Genomic DNA, 19,804 nt, shown 5'->3' with positions numbered 1-19,804 from the left:
GAATTAGATTTACACTTATATTACATCTTACGTCAGTATTCCACAACGTTCACCATCTGGATCTCATACTCCCTTTATGTCCCTTCACGTTGTGCAGTTGTCCTCATCTCTTCATTCGTATTTCGGCTCTCCGTCCGTCCATTTCTCCATCATTTTCTGGTCTTCCTTCGCCATTCGCATCAATCTCGATTGCAGCATACACAGGCCTCTCTGTAACATACATCTAAGACATCTCCACATTATTAGTTCTACTCACCTTTATTTGCCACTGTTTCATCACGTCGAATCTCTCTTTATTAATCACACTGCTTCATGTCGCTTCTCTACTTAAATATCACCTTTATCCACTACTATTTATCACGTCGCTTCTCTATCTACCATCTTTATCCACTCATTAATCATCATGTCGTTTCTGCTTGATCCTTATTCATATGACAAAAAATACGTACATACACCACTCTGTCGACTCCTGTTCATGACTCATTCGACCAGTCTATTCCGTCATACTTCCTGACATCCCGCCTGAAAATTGTTATGTTCGATTTGACCCTGCACAACGTTACACACCACAAATAAATACACTGACTATCTACCAAAAATTGCCTACTTTCGATCTATCCTTAACTTTTCCATAATTTGATGATAGAAATGTGATGAAGCCCACGAGATTGTTTTCCCTTGATCGTCTCAATCAGTACAGCATTTTCATGGACAATCCGCCTCACTCTGAATGGTCCCCTATACACCGTAAAGAATTTGCTAGTTAGGAATCTGTGCTTCTTTGATAATCGGTGAGTTTTAATTAAAACCTTGTCTCCTACTGCCAATTCGATCTTATGGATCTCTCCTTTCTGCTTCTCCTGCCTATCCTTAGCTGCTTTCTTAATACGCTCTATCGCAACCTTGACAATTTCTGTGTGCCTCTGCTTTCCTGATCGCGGAAAATCTACCAGCTCCCTGACTCGATCTGGTGGTGGTTCATTCTTTAGTACCGTAATTGGTGATAAACCAGTTGCTCCATGTGGTAGCTCATTGAGGATGTCCTGAAAATCTTTGAGAAAAATACTCCAACTCCTATGTTGCCTATGGCAAAAGATCTTACACAACTTTCCCAGTTCTTTTACCACTCTTTCACTGGGGTTACTTGCAGCATGGTATCGGGATATGAACACCGGTTTTATCCTTCTTCTCTTCAGTGTGGTTAGCCATTGTCTGGATCTATATTGTGGTCCATTGTCAGCTATGAACTTTTCTACAGTTCTTACTTCTCGCAAAAAGTTTTTAACGATCGCAGCTGCTACTGTCCTTCCCGTCGCACGTTTCAATGCGGTAAAAGTCACATACTTTGACACCAATTCCACTGCTACTAAAACATATCTATATCCTTGCACTGACTTAGGTAGCGGGCCAAACAAATCTGTTGCTCCGAATTCCCTCAATCTACCTGGCACTAGCGGAAAAAGCGGTGCTTTGCATGAGATAGTTAACGATTTTGCCTTCTGGCACAATTTGCAACTACCAAGCACGTCCTTGATCCTCCTCTCCATACTAATGAAATAAACTGATTCCCTTAACTTCTTACAGCATTTGCTTGCCCCGTAATGCCCGTAACTTAGGTGCGTGTACCAGATCAGCTTGTTCACTATTTCATTTGGTATACACAACACCCAGTCCTGTGTGTTTGGATTTCTACAGTTGAAAAGGACCCCATTCTGAATTGTATAAAAGCGCGCTATATTGGCATCTAAATTCGCTCTAACTCTGTCCTTCACCATTCTCCATGACGCATCTTTATCCTGCTCTTTCGCGATATTTGTGAGTACCGCCCCTATGTATTTCTCGAACGGCATGCCCTGCATATACGATATGTCATATCTGTTCTCGTTTACCTCCTCATCAAAGCATTGACCATGACCTACTGGGTTCCTTGACAACGCATCTGCCACTATATTCTGTGGCCCAGAAACATACATGACTGTAAACTGAAACTCCTGTAAATAGAGTGCCCACCTAGCGAGTCGTCTATGGTTAAGTTTGGCCGACATCAGAAACTGTAGTGACTTGTGGTCAGTATAGATTTTAGTATGCCTCCCATACAAATAGTATCTAAACTTACTAAAACCCCATACTATTGCCAAAGCTTCAAGCTCAGTTACCGTGTAATTGTAGCAATTGTAGCAATTCGTCAAGTGTCAGCGGCCGATCTGTCTCTGGCTCTATGATCTTATTAATTCTTCTTGCGTCCAAAACTAATCTAATTGACACATCCTTTTTTTCAACACAAACTAAAGGGCTGTTGTACGGACTGGATGCTGGTTCGATAATCCCTTGTTGTAGCATGCTTTCAATCTCAGCTTCCACTCTTTCTTTGTACACAACAGGTATCGGGTACACTTGGGCCCTAAACTGTTTATGAGGCTTGACCTTGAATCTATACACAAAATTTCTTGTTGTACCCGCAGCATGTTTAAATACCTTTCTATTCTCGTATAAAATTTTCTGCTATTCCCCGTAGACCGTGGTCCCTCGTAAATGCCAGATTTTCTCCCTGATCTCCTCCTCCAAACATTTATGAATTTCCTTCTTCTCTTGTTCTAACCCCGTATTCTGTGCCTGTCTACCGGACTTTACCGCCAGACATAATGCTAAGTGTGCGTTATCTTTAGCACATAAGCAATCGTCGATTCTTAATGTAATTTCCTCCGAATCTCGTTTCAACTCCATCAAACCATTTCTTATGTTAACGACTGCTTTATATTGGTTCAAAAAATTAACGCCTAATATCCCTTCAACAGTTAGAGATGACACAATCATGAACACTGTACTAAACCTCTTCGCCTGGCACGCAAAGTCTACCTGCGCTTGTAACTTCACCTCAATTCCCTTTCCTGTAACTGCCCCTCTCAGTGTTGTCCTTTGCAATGGCAACGTTGGCCATGGTTTTGTAAGACCACAACACTTAAACACATCTTCCCTCAAAACACTCATTACACTGCCGGTGTCGATGACACAAGGTACGATTATATTATTTATTTCTACGCTAATTATTGGGTGGACTTCACTCCCCACATCTCCTACCTCCTCTAACAGATTCTCCCTCAGTTTTCCGTAATCGATATACCTAATATTTACATCATTAATAGTCCCGGTTTGTACCCGTCTATCATGTAGTCACCTTCTTGTCCCTCCGTCATTGTGGCAGTGATTGTCCTGTCATGAACCCAATGACTGCCTATCCTCTCTTCGCCCATCATTTTCATTTTCCCTTCTTCTTCCATCTCTGTCCCATCTTCTATTTTCCCGGTTTGCCGGTCTATATACCCATGAATTCTGCCCCATATTTCCTCGCCATCGTCCATTTCCGTCATTCCTCTGATTCCATGCTCTCCTGTCTTTCTGATAGTTTCTGCCGTTCCTATCCTCGACTCTGTCTGACCTAAGAGTCGTGTCGCCGTTCACAATGTTGCTCTCATTACCCAGTTCCTGTAACATGTGCTGAAATGACGCGGAATCGTCTAAGCCTCTGCCTGCTATCACTATAACTCTGCGCAATCTCACTGGCAACTTCGTTGTTGTTGTTGTTGTGGTCTTCAGTCCTGAGACTGGTTTGATGCAGCTCTCCATGCTACTCTATCCTGTGCAAGCTTCTTCATCTCCCAGTACCTACTGCAACCTACATCCTTCTGAATCTGCTTAGTGTATTCATCTCTTGGTCTCCCTCTACGATTTTTACCCTCCACGCTGCCCTCCAATGCTAAATTTGTGATCCCTTGATGCCTCACAACATGTCCTACCAACCGATCCCTTCTTCTAGTCAAGTTGTGCCACAAACATCTCTTCTCCCCAATCCTATTCAATACCTCCTCATTAGTTACGTCATCTACACACCTTATCTTCAGCATTCTTCTGTAGCACCGCATTTCAAAAGCTTCTATTCTCTTCTTGTCCAAACTAGTTATCGTCCATGTTTCACTTCCATACATGGCTACACTCCATACAAATACTTTCAGAAACGACTTCCTGACACTTAAATCTATACTCGATGTTAACAAATTTCTCTTCTTCAGAAACGATTTCCTTGCCATTGCCAGTCTACATTTTATATCCTCTCTACTTCGACCATCATCAGTTATTTTACACCCTAAATAGCAAAACTCATTTACTACTTCAAGTGTCTAATTTCATTATCTAATTCCCTCAGCATCACCCGATTTAATTTGACTACATTCCATTATCCTTGTTGATGTTCATCTTATATCCTCCTTTCAAGACACTGTCCATTCCGTTCAACTACTCTGCCAGGTCCTTTGCCGTCACTGACAGAATCACAATGTCATCGGCGAACCTCAAAGTTTTTACTTCTTCTCCATAAATTGTAATACCTACTCCGAATTTTTCTTTTGTTTCCTTTACTGCTCGCTCAATATACAGATTGAATAACATTGGGGAGAGGCTACAACCCTGTCTCACTCCCTTCCCAACCACTGCTTCCCTTTCATGCCCCTCGACTCTTATAACTGCCATCTGGTTTCTGTACAAATTCTAAATAGCCTTTCGCTCCCCGTATTTTACCGCTGCCACTTTCAGAATTTGAAAGAGAGTATTCCAGTTAACATTGTCAAAAGCTGTCTCTAAGTCTACAAATGCTAGAAACGTAGGTTTGCCTTTTCTTAATCTTTATTCTAAGATAAGTCGTAAGGTTAGTATTGCCTCACGTGTTCCAACATTTCTACAGAATGCAAACTGATCTTCTCCAAGGTCAGTTTCTACCAGTTTGTCTATTCGTCTGTAAAGAATTCGCGTTAGTATTTTGCAGCTGTGACTTATTAAACTGATAGTTTGGTAATTTTGACATCTGTCAACACCTGCTTTCTTTGGGATTGGAATTATTATATTCTTCATGAAGTCTGTCTCGAACATCTTGCTCACCAGATGGTAGAGTTTTGTCATCACTGGCTCTCCCAAGGCCATCAGTAGTTCTAATGGAATGTTGTCTACTCCCGGGGCTTTGTTTCGACTCAGGTCTTTCAGTGCTCTGTCAAACTCTTCACGCGGTATCTTATCTCCCATTTCGTCTTCATCTACATCTTCTTCCATTTCCATAATCTTGTCCTCAAGTACATCGCCCTTATATAAACCCTCTATATACTCTTTCCACCTTTCTGCCTTCCCTTCTTTGCTTAGAACTGGGTTGCCATCTGAGCTGTTGATATTCGTACAAGTGGTTCTCTTCTCTCCAAAGGTCTCTTTAATTTTCCTGTAGGCAGTATCTATCCTACCCCTAGTGAGACAAGCCTTACATCCTTACATTTGTCCTCTAGCCATCCCTGCTTAGCCATTTTGCACTTCCTGTCGATATCATTTTTGAGACGTTTGTATTCCTTTTTGCCTGCTTCATTTACTGCATTTTTATATTTTCTCCTTTCATCAGTTAAATTCAATATTTCTTCTGTTACCCAAGGATTGCTATTAGCCCTCGTCTTTTTACCTACTTGATCGTCTGCTGCCTTCACTACTTCATCCCTCAGAGCTACCTACTCTTGTTCTGTATTTCTTTCCCCCATTCCTGTTAATTGTTCCCTTATGCTCTCCCTGAAACTCTCTACAACCTCTGACTCTTTCAGTTTATCCAGGTCCCATCTCCTTAAATTCCCACCTTTTTGCAGTTTCTTCAGTTTCAATCTGCAGTTCATAACCAATAGATTGTGGTCAGAATACACATCTGCCCCTGGAAATGTCTTACAATTAAAAACCTGGTTCCTAAATCTCTGTCTTACCATTATATAATCTATCTGATACCTTTTAGCATCGCCAGATTTCTTCCAGGTATACAACCTTCTTTTATGATTCTTGAACCAAGTGTTAGCTATGATTAAGTTATGCTCTGTGCAAAATTCTACAAGGCGGCTTCCTCTTTCATTTCTTCCCCCCAATCCATATTCACCTACTATGTTTCCTTCTCTCCCTTTTCCTACTGACGAATTCCAGTCACCCATGACTATTAAATTTTCGTCTCCCTTCACTACCTGAATAATTTCTTTTATCTCGTCATACATTTCATCTATTTCTTCATCATCTGCAGAGCTAGTTGGCATATAAACTTGTACTACTGTAGTAGGCATGGGCTTTGTTTCTATCTTTTCCACAATAATGCGTTCACTATGTTGTTTATAGTAGCTAACCCGCACTCCTATTTTTTTATTCATTATTAAACCTACTCCTCCATTACCCCTATTTGATTTTGTATTTATAACCCTGTAATCACCTGACCAAAAGTCTTGTTCCTCCTGCCACCGAACTTCACTAATTCCCACTATAACTAACTTTAACCTATCCATTTCCCTTTTTAAATTTTCTAACCTACCTGCCCGATTAAGGGATCTGACATTCCACGCTCCGATCCGTAGAACGCCAGTTTTCTTTCTCCTGATAACGATGTCCTCTTGAGTAGTCCCCGCCTGGAGATCCGAATGGGGGACTATTTTACCTCCGGAATATTTTACCCAAGAGGACGCCATCATCATTTAATCATACAGTAAAGCTGCATGTCCGCAGGAAAAATTACGGCTGTAGTTTCCCCTGGCTTTCAGCCGTTTGCAGTACCAGCACAGCAAGGCCGTTTTCGTTAATGTTACAAGGTCAGATCAGTCAATCATCCAGACTGTTGCCCCTGCAACTACTGAAAAGGCTGCTGCCCCTCTTTCAGGCACCACACGTTTGTCTGGCCTCTCAACAGATACCCCTCCGTTGTGGTTGCACCTACGGTACGGCCATCTGTATCGCTGAGGCACGCAAGCCTCCCAACCAACGGCAAGGTCCATAGTTCATGGGGGGAGGGCAACTTCGTTATACAGATCGTAATGAGCTCCCCAGTTTCGTATGGCACATCCAAATACCTATTTCGTCTCAGCATTTCGTGATAGCACGCCACTGGATCTCTTATACCACCTTCGTTACAATTTGGAATCATCAATATGCTTTGCTTAACCTGGTCCTGCTTACTTTTCGACCAGAATTCATTTAAAAACTTGTCACAAAATATCTTGTAGCTACTACAGTCTTTAACAACTTCCTGCATTTTCGCTCTAGCCTCGTCCCTCAAATGGTTACACACAAACTTCATTTTGAGGAGTGGTCCCCACGATGAAGGTGATGAATCTTGAAATTGAGACAGCCACAGGCATGGATGTTGGTAATTATCAGGATCCGGAAAACAAGTGTGCGTTTGTACTGACACGAAGTGCCTCCTACATTCTTCTTCCGCATTTATGTTTTCCGACCTTGGACTATACCCAGTTGGGTTTGCCACCTGTTTTATCTGACACAACCGTTCTTCTAACTCTCTGAGTTCGTCTTCCTCTTTCTCCCTATTTTCGTTTTTTGAATTTATCTCACTCTCCCTCTGCAGTCTACCTGGTGGTGTTTCACCTTCGCTTCTGCACGCTAATTGAAACTGTGCTAGTTCTTCCCTATGTTTCCTATTTGATTCTAATTGTGCCTCTTTAAACTATAATAGTGATTGTATCTCCTCCTGGTCGGCATAAAACTCTCGCTGCGTACTGACAGAGCCTGTTTCGCCTCTTATACTGATCTTTTCTAGATCTGCGCTAATCGTATTCATTCTGACCACTACCTCTGCAACTTCATCCCTGTGTTTATTTAGCGCCACTTCCTGCCGGGTGACTTGAGCTTCCACGCTGTCGAATGCCCATTGTTTAACTGCAAGTAAGTCCTCCACTATCTCTTTGATTCGCTCATCCGGCAACACGTCCCTATGTTCTGTAATATCACTCTCTATTGCACTTATTCGTACCTCCAAATTATTGGCTTTTTCTTTCACGGCATCACATACTTGCTTCAACGCATTTAGATTCTTCTCCCCCTCATCTAATCGATTATTAACTGCGGACAGACGCTCATCGATAACTGTGTGTAGGAGGACATTGCCTCTTTATTTCCCTTATCCATTGCTTCCAATCTCTCCTTATTTGCTTCCAATCTTCCCTTAGTCTCCCTATCTCTCTCCTTATTATCTCTATCCATCGCTTCCAATATTTCCTTATTATCTCTATCCATCCTCCGTAAAAACTGCAGTAGCACATTGTCATTTGAAACTTTCGGTGTGCTCACCTCGTTCGCCTGAGGAACCGTAGCTTCAGTAAGGGTAGCTACACTTTCACTGCATACCTGACCTAGTCCCAGCTCGCCTGTGTCGTCGGGAAAAGCCCCTGATTGTGGAAAAAGCCCGTCGCTTAAAGGATCACCTTGCCGCAGTCTGCTGACCAATTCAGCCCCTTCCGAGTGTTTGCCGTTGTCGCTCATTAACCCAAGGTCGACACCTACTTCCTGCTGCACTGCTACGTTCACCCCAGAATCACTATTCTCCATGGTGACTACACTTTTCGACTGCGACCTAGTTACTACGGACATTACGCCAAAAAAAAATTATGCAACGATCTTCCAGCCTAGGACGATATAGCAATTAACTACATAAAAAAATAAAAGAATCTCACCAATCCAGAAAGAAATTGCAAACAAAAAAATTTTACTTCTTAGCGCTATCACAATATATTCCATTAAAAAAGAAATCTTAACAGCAAACCCTAACAGCAAAATCCTGGCAGGGTCGAAATTATGAGAGGCACCCACATGCCTTGCTCATACTGTGGCATCAAGCAGTCAGGCCTGCAAGATGAGTGGTCCGCCAAGCGAGTGGATTCACTCTTATTTATCGAGTAACATGAACTCCCGTACTCACAATTAAGTTACAAATTATCCTCACGTATGAATAATACGCAACACATTACGCACATCTGACTGTTAGTAATTAACACAACTCTGACTGTTCACTACGCACTCGCAATACCACATTTTCTTTCTCATTCAACAGCTTTGAACGACACATGGCCATCGCACTGAGTATGAATGGCGCACACATTATATATTCTGGGTATCATGACAACATAGTATTCGAAGGAAAAGACCACCAATCTTTTTCTTTTCACTATCTTATTTATTCTGATAAATTCTATAACCTAAACACACAAATTCTATAACCTATAACAATAACACATGCGAAATTCCGCCCAGTGGGCATGGCTTTACATTGGTGATTCTCTATCTTATGGTCTCGTAATTATTTAACGCTACAGTGCACTTTCTGGATAGGATGGTCGATCCTATATATATATATATATATATATATATATATATATATACATATACATATATATATATATATATATATATATATATATATATATATATATATCACTTCGACTTTCACAACCATCATCACGAAACTTTCCTCCAGACTGAGCGGTACAAAAGGAACACGCATAACCCACTATCTCTGAAAGTACCTAGCTACTCTCCCATTCAAACCACACATACTTAAATTACATGACATACACCACACTACAACATGGAATACAACACAAGAAATAGTCACAACATTATCACTTTCAGCTTTCCCACTTCAGTTAGTATTTATCCCAGTTTCACACGACACTGCCTCACTTCGTAATTCTTCTTTCCTACTATGAACTCTGGAGGATACATGAACGTCTTCCTGTGCAATACAAGCCAAGTGGCGTTGCTGGGTAGACGGCTGACTCACCTTGCTTCTCTCTCAGAGTATTATAGTTTGAATCAAGCGTCACACGGAAACATAACACGCAAAGTAATATTAAGAACATATTCATCACACACGCGAGTCCTAAACTGATGCCATGGACGAGTACTTCTCTTTATCCTTTGTCTCATACACAGATTGAAACTCACACAGTACTCACCACGTGGAAGTATTCGTGTCTAATTTCAAGTCCTGCACACGCCATTTCTTAAATATTTCAACTTATAGTAAACACGCTAGTAATTCTCGGTATATTGATAATTTTTACTTATGGACCGTCTGACAGCAACTGAATAAAACACAATTTTAGTGCCATACGCGTTTCGCCTCTATTTTCTGCAAGCCATCATCAGTGGCCTGGAATATGTACATATGTTAGCTATTTTATTTACATTTTTGTCACTGTGCCTATAGGTTATAAACAGTTCTGGTGGTTGGTATTTCCTATTAAGTAGTAATGTTTTGAACTGTACTTACAGGTGGCGTGGACAGTTAATTACATATTACGCTCTTGTTGCATTTTTGGTGTTGTTCTTCTTCTTATGAATTCCAATTTGCGGTTTTTTCCACATTCCGCAGCACTATGCACTGAACGCTTGATTTAATGCAATGTTTTGGTTTCTGTTGCCGACTGTCAAATGTTTTTGCCAAAGATCGAATATTATTGCCAACCTTATGAGTGCAACTATTGAAGTATCTGTGGTCTGTTTGTGTATGCATTTGTGTGTGCATTTGTGTATGTGTGTGTGTGTGTGTGAGAGAGAGAGAGAGAGAGAGACATTGTTTTTTGGTGTGATATAAATTTCTTTTAATTTAATTTAATTTTATTTATTTATTTATTTATTTACTTTTTGTTTTTGTCCTGTGTATGTGTGTGTGTGTGTTTTAGTGTGATATATATTTTCTTGTGCTGTGCGTGTGTGTGTGTGTGTGTGTGTGTGTGTGTGTGTGTGTGTCTGTCTGTATTTTGGTGTTATACAATTTTATTTATATTTTTTTTGTGGGGAGGGGACTTTGTATGTATGTGTGTGTGTGTGATATATATTTTTTTGTGCTGTGTGTGTGTGTGTGTGTGTGTGTGTGTGTCTGTCTGTCTGTATTTCGGTGTTATATAGATTTTTTTTGAGGGGGAGCTGTGTGTGTGTGTGTGTGTGTGTGTGTGTGTGTGTGTGTATGTGTGTGTCCAGATGGTGTGGGGATGAGTTTTTTTTGTTTTATGTTATCATTTCCTTTATTAAGTGTAGTAGGGAGCCTGTGCTGATGTGTGTTTGTTCATTTATCACATGTTTGTTTTTTGCTATGGCTTTCTGGATGTCGAAGTTTTCTTGCATTTGAATAAGATGTTTGTCATGGTTACTTATTCTCATTATTTTCATTTCTTGTTCCATGTTTGTAGGATGATGGTTGTAGTGTTTTAAATGCTCTGCAAATGTGGAATGGTTTGTTTCATACTTCCAACATCTGATATGTTCTTTGTATCTTGTTTCAAAATTCCTGCATGTCATGCCTATATATACTGCATCACAACTTTGACATTCAAGTTTATATATTCCTGATTGTTGGAATTTGTCCCTCTTGGTAGCTGGCTGGCTTAGGTGTGACTGAAGGGTTTGCCCAGGCTTATATGCTATTTTGAAGCCCTGTCTCTTTAGGATGTTTGCAACTCTGTGTGTTAGTTTATGTGTGTAGGTCATGGTGTACCATCTGGTTCTTTTCTGTGTGGTGTTGTCATTGTGTGTGTTTGTTGAGTGTGTTTGTAAGTTTTCAGCTTATTAGTTCTTTTGTATTGTGGAAATGTTGTGTTTGTTTTTTATTTGTGTTTTTATTTTTTGATTGAGCCTGTATACCACGTGTGTGTCATACCCGTTGTTCCTAGCTATTTGTATGATTGTACTCATTTCTTGTTCATAGTTTCTCTTACTGAGTGGGATTCTGTTTAATCTATGTAACATGTGTCTTAGTGCTGCAAGTTTCTGGCTGTGGGGGTGGTTGGATGTGGAATGTATTATTGTGTCTGTGGCTGTTGGTTTTCTAAAGATGTTAAATGTATGTTTTCCATTTTTCTTTTTCAAGTGTGAATTTTATGTTCTGATGAGCTTTGTTTATTTCTGAATGGAGTTCATCTATTTTTTTCACTTGGCTCATCTATCAGACAAATAATGTCATCCACGTATCTGTACCAATATATGATTTTGAAACTTTCATTTGTGGTTATCTTATCAAATATCTGATTTTCTAGGTGACTGAAGTAAATGTTTGCTAGTGTTCCTGATATTGGGGATCCCATGGGCAGTCCATCAGTTTATAGATAATATTCTTTCTCACTGAAAGTAGTTTTGCTCAGTTGTCAGTCTGAGCATATCTGTTATTTCTTTTATTGCGTCTGTGGTGAGGTTGCTGTGGGATGAGAGATTTTGTTCTATGATTTCTATTGTTTCTGTGATAGGGATGGAGTTATACATATTTTCTATATCGAATGAAATCAGTGATGCTGTGTGTGGTACCTGCATATTCTATATGTTTTCTATTAGGTTTCCTGTGTTTATCACTGTTCTGTTGTTGTCTACTTTATAGTGTTTTGTAACTAACTTTTGGAGGTGTTTGGCTATGCGGTATGTGGGGCTTTCTTGAAGTTGATAACAGGTCTCATTGGCATTCCGTCTTTATGTACTTTCAGTTGACTGCGGAGTGTTGGTGCTTGTGGGTTTTTCTGTGTTAAGTAGTATTTCTGTTTGTCTGTGAGTGTGTGTTCAATGTTTTTCAGTGTTCGTTTCACATTTGCCTGGAGTTGTGTAGTTGGATCTGACTTCAGTTTTTGTATGGCGTTGGTGTTTATGTATTCCTTGGTTTTTGTGATGTATTGCTCTTTATCCATGAGTACTGTTACATTTCCCTTGTCTGCTCTTGTTATTAATACGTTACTGTTTGTTAACTTTTGTTTTAACCTTTTCATAGTAGCTGCTTTTGTTTGGTTGTTCTTATTGTGTGTCTGCTGTGTTTGTTTTATTATGCCTTTTGTTTCTTCTTTTACTAGTTCTCTTGTCAGTCCTATATTTATTTCACAATTATTTTGTTGTTCTTCACGTGCAAGGATGTGTTCGGTTTCTACTATGAGATTTTCTATGTATTGATTGTTCACTTTGCTATTGGTGCAGTATTTCAAACCTTTTTCCAAGAGCATTTTTACGTTTTCGTGTAGTTCTGTCTCTGTTAGGTTAACTAAGTGTGGATGGAATGTGTGTTGATGTTCATGTGGTTTCACATTTAAAATGTAAATATATTTTTGCGTCTTTTTACTGCTTGTTTCATTATCTTGTGTTTATGTTTGTTTTGTAAATGTTTCATTGCTGTGTATGTGTTGTGCTCAGTTTTTTCTACTAGTGCCATGAAAACTGCGGCGTTTCCTACGTTTTTTGCCAATTATAGATGAGTCTCACAGAGCATCATGTTTAAGTGCTGTTTTTTCGAATAGAGCATCTTAATTTCATGTAGTAACCAATATCGTTCTGCAAATGATTTCGACTTATGTGCCACTGTAGAACTGTTCTTAACCTTTACATTAATGTAACTTGGAATTAAATCGTTCTTTTTGCATGTTTTGTTGAATTTTATATGCTGTATCGTCTTATGGAGTCTCAGATGTATTTTCTTGAATCTGTTGTACATGTTGACAGGGAATGCTTGACATAGCTGTATTGACATCTTCAACTTTTGTAGTCCTGTCTTCCTCAGTTGCGTGTAATATTATGGTATATTGATAATTTTTACTTATGGACCGTCTGACAGCAACTGAATAAAACACAATTTTAGTGCCATACGCGTTTCGCCTTTATTTTCTGCAAGGCATCATCAGTGGCCTGGAATATGTACATATGTTAGCTATTTTATTTACATTTTTGTCACTGTGCCTATAGGTTATAAACAGTTCTGGTGGTTGGTATTTCCTATTAAGTAGTAATGTTTTGAACTGTACTTACAGGTTGCGTGGACAGTTTCTTACATATTACGCTCTTGTTGCATTTTTGGTGTTGTTCTTCTTCTTATGAACGCCAATTTGCGGTTTTTTCCACATTCCACAGCACTATGCACTGAACGCTTGTTTTAATGCAATGTTTTGGTTTCTGTTGCCGACTGTCAAATGTTTTTGCCAAAGATCGAATATTATTGCCAACCTTATGAGTGTAACTATTGAAGTATCTGTGGTCTGTTCGTGTATGCATTTGTGTGTGCATTTGTGTATGTGTGTGTGTGAGAGAGAGAGAGTGTGTCTTTTGGTGTGATATTAATTTCATTTAATTTAATTTAATTTAATTTTTTTTGTCCTGTGTATGTGTGTGTGTGTGTGTGTGTGTTTTGGTGTGATATATATTTTTTGTGCTGTGTGTGTGTGTGTGTCTGTATTTTGGTGTTATATAGAATTTTTTTTCTTTGAGGGGGGGGCTGTGTGTGTGTGTGTGTGTGTGTGTGTGTGTGTGTGTGTGTGTGTGTGTGTGTGTGTGTCCAGATGGTGTGGGGAAGAGTTTTTTTTATGTTATCATTACCTTTATTAAGTGTAGTAGAGAGCCTGTGCTGATGTGTGTTTGTTCATTTATCACATGTTTGTTTTCTGCTATGGCTTTCTGGATGTGGAAGTTTTCTTGCATTTGTATAAGATGTTTGTCATGGTTGCTTATTCTCATTATTTTCATTTCTTGTCCCATGTTTGTAGGATGATGGTTGTAGTGTTTTAAATGCTCTGCAAATGTGGAATGGTTTGTTTCACAGTTCTAACATCTGATATGTTCTTTGTATCTTGTTTCAAAATTCCTGCATGTCATGCCTATGTATACTGCATCACAACTTTGACATTCAAGTTTATATATTCCTGATTGTTGGAATTTGTCCCTCTTGGTAGCTGGCTGGCTCAGGTGTGATTGAAGGGTTTGCCCAGGCTTATATGCTATTTTGAAGCCCTGTCTCTTTATTGCGTCTGTGGTGAGGTTGCTGTGGGATGAGAGATTTTGTTCTATGATTTCTATTGTTTCTGTGTTAGGGATGGAGGTATACATATTTTCTATATCGAATGAAATCGGTGATGCTGTGTATGTTCTGTATGTTTTCTATTAGTTTTCCTGTGTTTATCACAAAATCTCTCATCCCACAGCAACCTCACCACAGACACAATAAAAGAAATAACAGATATGCTCAGACTGACAACTGAGCAAAACTACTTTCAGTTTGAGAAAGAATATTATCTATAAACTGATGGACTGCCCATGGGATCCCCAATATCAGGAACACTAGCAAACATTTACAACAGTCACCTAGAAAATCAGATATTTGATAAGATAACCACAAATGAAAGTTTCAAAATCATATATTGGTACAGATACATGGATGACATTATTTGTCTGGTAGATGAGCCAAGTGAAAAAATAGATGAACTCCATTCAGAAATAAACAAAGCTCATCAGAACATAAAATTCACACTTGAAAAAGAAAAAGAAAATCAAATAAATTTTCTTGACATTACAATTAAAAAGGAAAATGGAAAACATACATTTAACATCTTTAGAAAACCAACAGCCACAGACACAATAATACATTCCACATCCAACCACCCCCACAGCCAGAAACTTGCAGCACTAAGACACATGTTACATAGATTAAACAGAATCCCACTCAGTAAGAGAAACTATGAACAAGAAATGAGTACAATCATACAAATAGCTAGGAACAACGGGTATGACACACATGTGGTATACAGGCTCAATCAAAAAATAAAAACACAAATAAAAAACAAACACAACATTTCCACAATACAAAAGAACTCATAAGCTGAAAACTTACAAACACACTCAACAAACACACACAATGACAACACCACACAGAAAAGAACCAGATGGTACACCATGACCTACACACATAAACTAACACACAGAGTTGCAAACATCCTAAAGAGACAGGGCTTCAAAATAGCATATAAGCCTGGGCAACCCCTTCAATCACACCTAAGCCAGCCAGCTACCAAGGGGGGCAAATTCCAACAATCAGGAATATATAAACTTGAATGTCAAAGTTGTGATGCTGTATACATAGGCATGACATGCAGGAATTTTGAAACAAGATACAAAGAACATATCAGATGTTGGAAGTATGAAACAAACCATTCCACATTTACAGAGCATTTAAAACACTACAACCATCATCCTACAAACATGGAACAAGAAATGAAAATAATGAGAATAAGCAACCATGACAAACATCTTATACAAATGCAAGAAAACTTCCACATCCAGAAAGCCATAGCAGAAAACAAACATGTGATAAATGAACAAACACACATTAGCACAGGCTCCCTACTACACTTAATAAAGGAAATAAAGGAAATTGCTCAATGTCTTTAACAGTAACAAGTAATTTTCAACTTCGTCCCCCATCATATTTTGTTCATGATCAGTCCCACAATTAACATACAGCGAATCTGGCAAACTATTACTAATATTTGCTTGTGACAAACTGAAATTATCAATCATGGGATCAGTTTCATCTTTTACATTCCCTAAATCTACCCCCAGTCTCTCCTTTACTATAGGCTGATTATTTTCAGCCATTTCAGACAGTTTTTCAGCATACACACAATGAAGTAAAACACTATTTAACTTTTGTCTTCAGACGTCTCCACCACGGCAAGATGGAACAGCGGGTCCGCACAGCAGGTTCAGCAAACTCAAGTCCAGTTTAAGGGCCACCACGTCCGCCATTGCTCCAATTTCTCCGTCCGTCTGGTGTGTTTACTTCAGTAGCGCGGCGCCTGTCGGTCATCACTTGTCGGCCCATCGTCTGCTAGAGAGCACCATCAATTGTTCTCGCTGCATGGTACACTTTACTAATAATTTTGCAATCGAGTTCTTTGCTGCAATTCATTAATACACGTGTCTATTGTCCCACTATATTTCCTTTATCACTCGCGTGTGAATACTTTGCGAGTTTATTTAAACAATACTGCTTTTTATAAAGTTCCTACACACCCGAACTTTACTATTGTTTTTCGCAGCCAATAAAGCACCAATTGTGGCGGGAGGGGGGGGGTTGTTTTTTTTTCTCCTTACGACGTTGTAACTGTGCAGGCTGCAAATTAAAATTCACCTACCTCAGAACGGCGTCTGCTCCATGTTCCTTCACTCAGCAACGTAGATATTCCACACACGAATATCTGTCTAACAGATTTAGTCAAAATCTCTGAAATTTTACCAAGCAGTCCTTAACAGCAACTGCTATCGTCTTAGCTCACCAGTATCTCAAACACCAATAAATTCTTCATCTTACACATTATTTTGACTGACACTAGTAACATGACCGTCCGCGTTCAAAGCTAGTGAGCGACTTCCTTCTTCCAGCCTCCCTCCCAGTATAACTATCAGGTAACGAGTGGGAACCGACTCAATTCTGATTGGCTGAGCATACTCGCTACCAATCAGAATGCTCGCTCATGATCATACTCGCGCCAAAACTGGCCTGCACCAATCCTTATACACAGACGCATTTGTGTCAATCTGACATACAAATATTAAAGTAATGCTTTATAAACGAAAATGAAGACAATAATTCTGGAAATATTCTTTAGATACAGATTTTACAACCAGCTGACTTTCTGGCTGCTCTGTTACAATAGCAATCACACCTAGACATACATCATCAGCAAAGTGAGTAAATCCCCTAGGATCATATTCCCACGACAGGCTTGTGTAACACTTGCAGGTTACTTAAGACAGTATATAATGCAACATTGAAATTAAACGAATGTCCCACATACACACTCTCATTTATTCACATTTACTCCCACAACCATATTAGGCACAAATAATAACTTTGTCTCATTTTTATATTATTACGGTATTTATATTATTTACGGTTTTATTATGAAAATCTCAGTTAATTATTTCTGCACACTGAGAGCTCGGTTTATGTTTTCCAATTATACCAAAAGACAAACTATAATATTTCCTAACTGAATTTAGTTCCCTAAGTGTCGGTTTTTTTTTTTTACTTTTTAGTAATTTTTTCATCTCCGAAACTATGATAGTTACAATGTTGAAATTTTTATACAATCTTCTCCTGAATAACAAAAGGTAGCGTTCCGATTTTGAAAACGATTGAATAATATTTAATATCATTTATTTAGGTTCTTATAGGTGATGTACGTGTCCAGTAAGAGAGCTTGAATATTTTTCCCACGGTAGGCAGTGACTGATGCTCGTGTGTCTCCCGGTTAGGCCGCTAGATGTCAGCCCCCGAAGTTACAAGCAGCAAGCTATCCTTAAACAAACGTTCGCTCGGAACAACTTGCGACGCTACGCGACGTTCATGCCCACAAAGCACGTGGTCGTGTTTTCCCTTATCACTTCTACACTGTGCTCAGCTGGCTCCACCACATGCAGAGCCAGTCTAGCCGCTTTATCTAACAGGACATCATACAAGATCACCTGAAGCTGCATAACACACAGCTTGCAGCTGGTATCAGCATTTTGCACTGCTTGCCACGCAGCAACCCTATGTCGCTGTCCTCTACTACTAGTATCAGATTCACCCAGCTTCAAAGCTCACCATGGGAGTCTGTGGGAAGTGTCCATCGAACTGAACAATTAGTTTACAGCTACATGATGTCACTGCTTTGAACTTTTCCAATACAAATAGTATGTCCTAGTTGGCTACTGAAGCTTGACACTGACTGGTAGTATTGTCTCTATCACCTGGCATGTCCTTTGATATCTCATCACAAACTTTCTTTGTTTGAACCTTAGGGATATAACAGCTTGACAACATTGTATACTGTGGTAGCTTCCCCATGTACTTTTCTGCTACCTCTTGCAATTTTAGAGCTTTGTTGTTTGTTTCTGCACACATCTCAATACTTCCCTCAGTTTCTTGGCAAAATCGTGACCTGGTTACCCTTCTTACCAATCTTCCATCTGATCACTCTAGATAGTGAGCTCATCTTCGTCCTGTTCACCACCTCAAAAGGGCATAGTGCAGTAGCAGTGTCAAGCCTCGAAATTTAAGCTGCTGTCAAAAATGACAAGTATGTATCCCAGCCATTGTGATGAGAGTTTACACAGAAACCCAGCATCTTACCAACAGCATGAGAGATACACTCCATTCTACCATTAGTTTGTGGATGGAATGGACTAGCTCTTTATTTCTGAACCCATAGCGGATGTCATTGCTCTTTCATGGAGTCTAACAAGATATTTGAAACTTCGTGTGTGTCACACCAGAGCAAACAGTTTCTGACCATAGCTTGCAATACTGTTGTTGCTTCATGATTTTGGATGACAGTCGTGTCCACATACCACGAAAAGTGGTGAATAATCGTTAAAACTAAATGGTTTTCCACTGGGGTCCAATTAAATCGACAATGACACCCATCTCTCTCATTTCGAATGTTTCTGTTGCTTCCAGTAACATTTGTAATGCTACTTGCCCACAGCTCATGTCTGCTGTATGTGCACACACACACAATTCCTCATACTCTCGGTCCACATCATCCTTCCTTCCTTTCGACCAGTACTGATGTGTTACCCTTTTGTTCATTGCAGTCTGGACTCTGTGCCCACATAGCATGTGGTCGGGCATTTCTTGAAATATTTCTTCATTGACCTGAGGTGGCACCACCACATGCAGCACCATGTTGGCTGTTTTATACACAGCACGTCACACATGCTGAACTGTAGCTTTATCATGTACAGCTCTACCACTACACCCTTTTGACTCAACAAATTTGCAGTATGTGCTTCTTACCTGGCTTATGCACGACATCATAACCAAATTCTCTCAAATCTAACGCCCACCTCATGAGCCTGCTAGAAATGAACTTCAAATGCAGTAACCACTTCAGAGCTCCATTATCAATCACTACTTTGAATTTTTTCCAATGCAAGTAGCATGCCCTAGTTGACATCTGAAGCTTGATGTTGATGGGTGATGTTAGCTCTTTCATCTGGTATGTTTCCTGGTACTTTGTCACAACTTTTTTAGTTTTATCCTTAGGGATTTAAGAACTTGAAATTATTATCTAGCTTTCCTACTCACAAACGCTATGTCACTGTGCTCTACTACTAAAATAAATTCACTCAGCTTCAAAGCTCACTACGTGAGTCTGCTAGAAGTGTCCTTCGAATTGAATGACCA

This window comes from Schistocerca nitens, chromosome 4 (genome assembly GCF_023898315.1).
Source record: "Schistocerca nitens isolate TAMUIC-IGC-003100 chromosome 4, iqSchNite1.1, whole genome shotgun sequence".
Lineage (NCBI taxonomy): Eukaryota > Metazoa > Arthropoda > Insecta > Orthoptera > Acrididae > Schistocerca > Schistocerca nitens.
The sequence above is the reverse complement of the archived record's forward strand: the minus strand, read 5'-3'. Positions refer to the sequence as shown.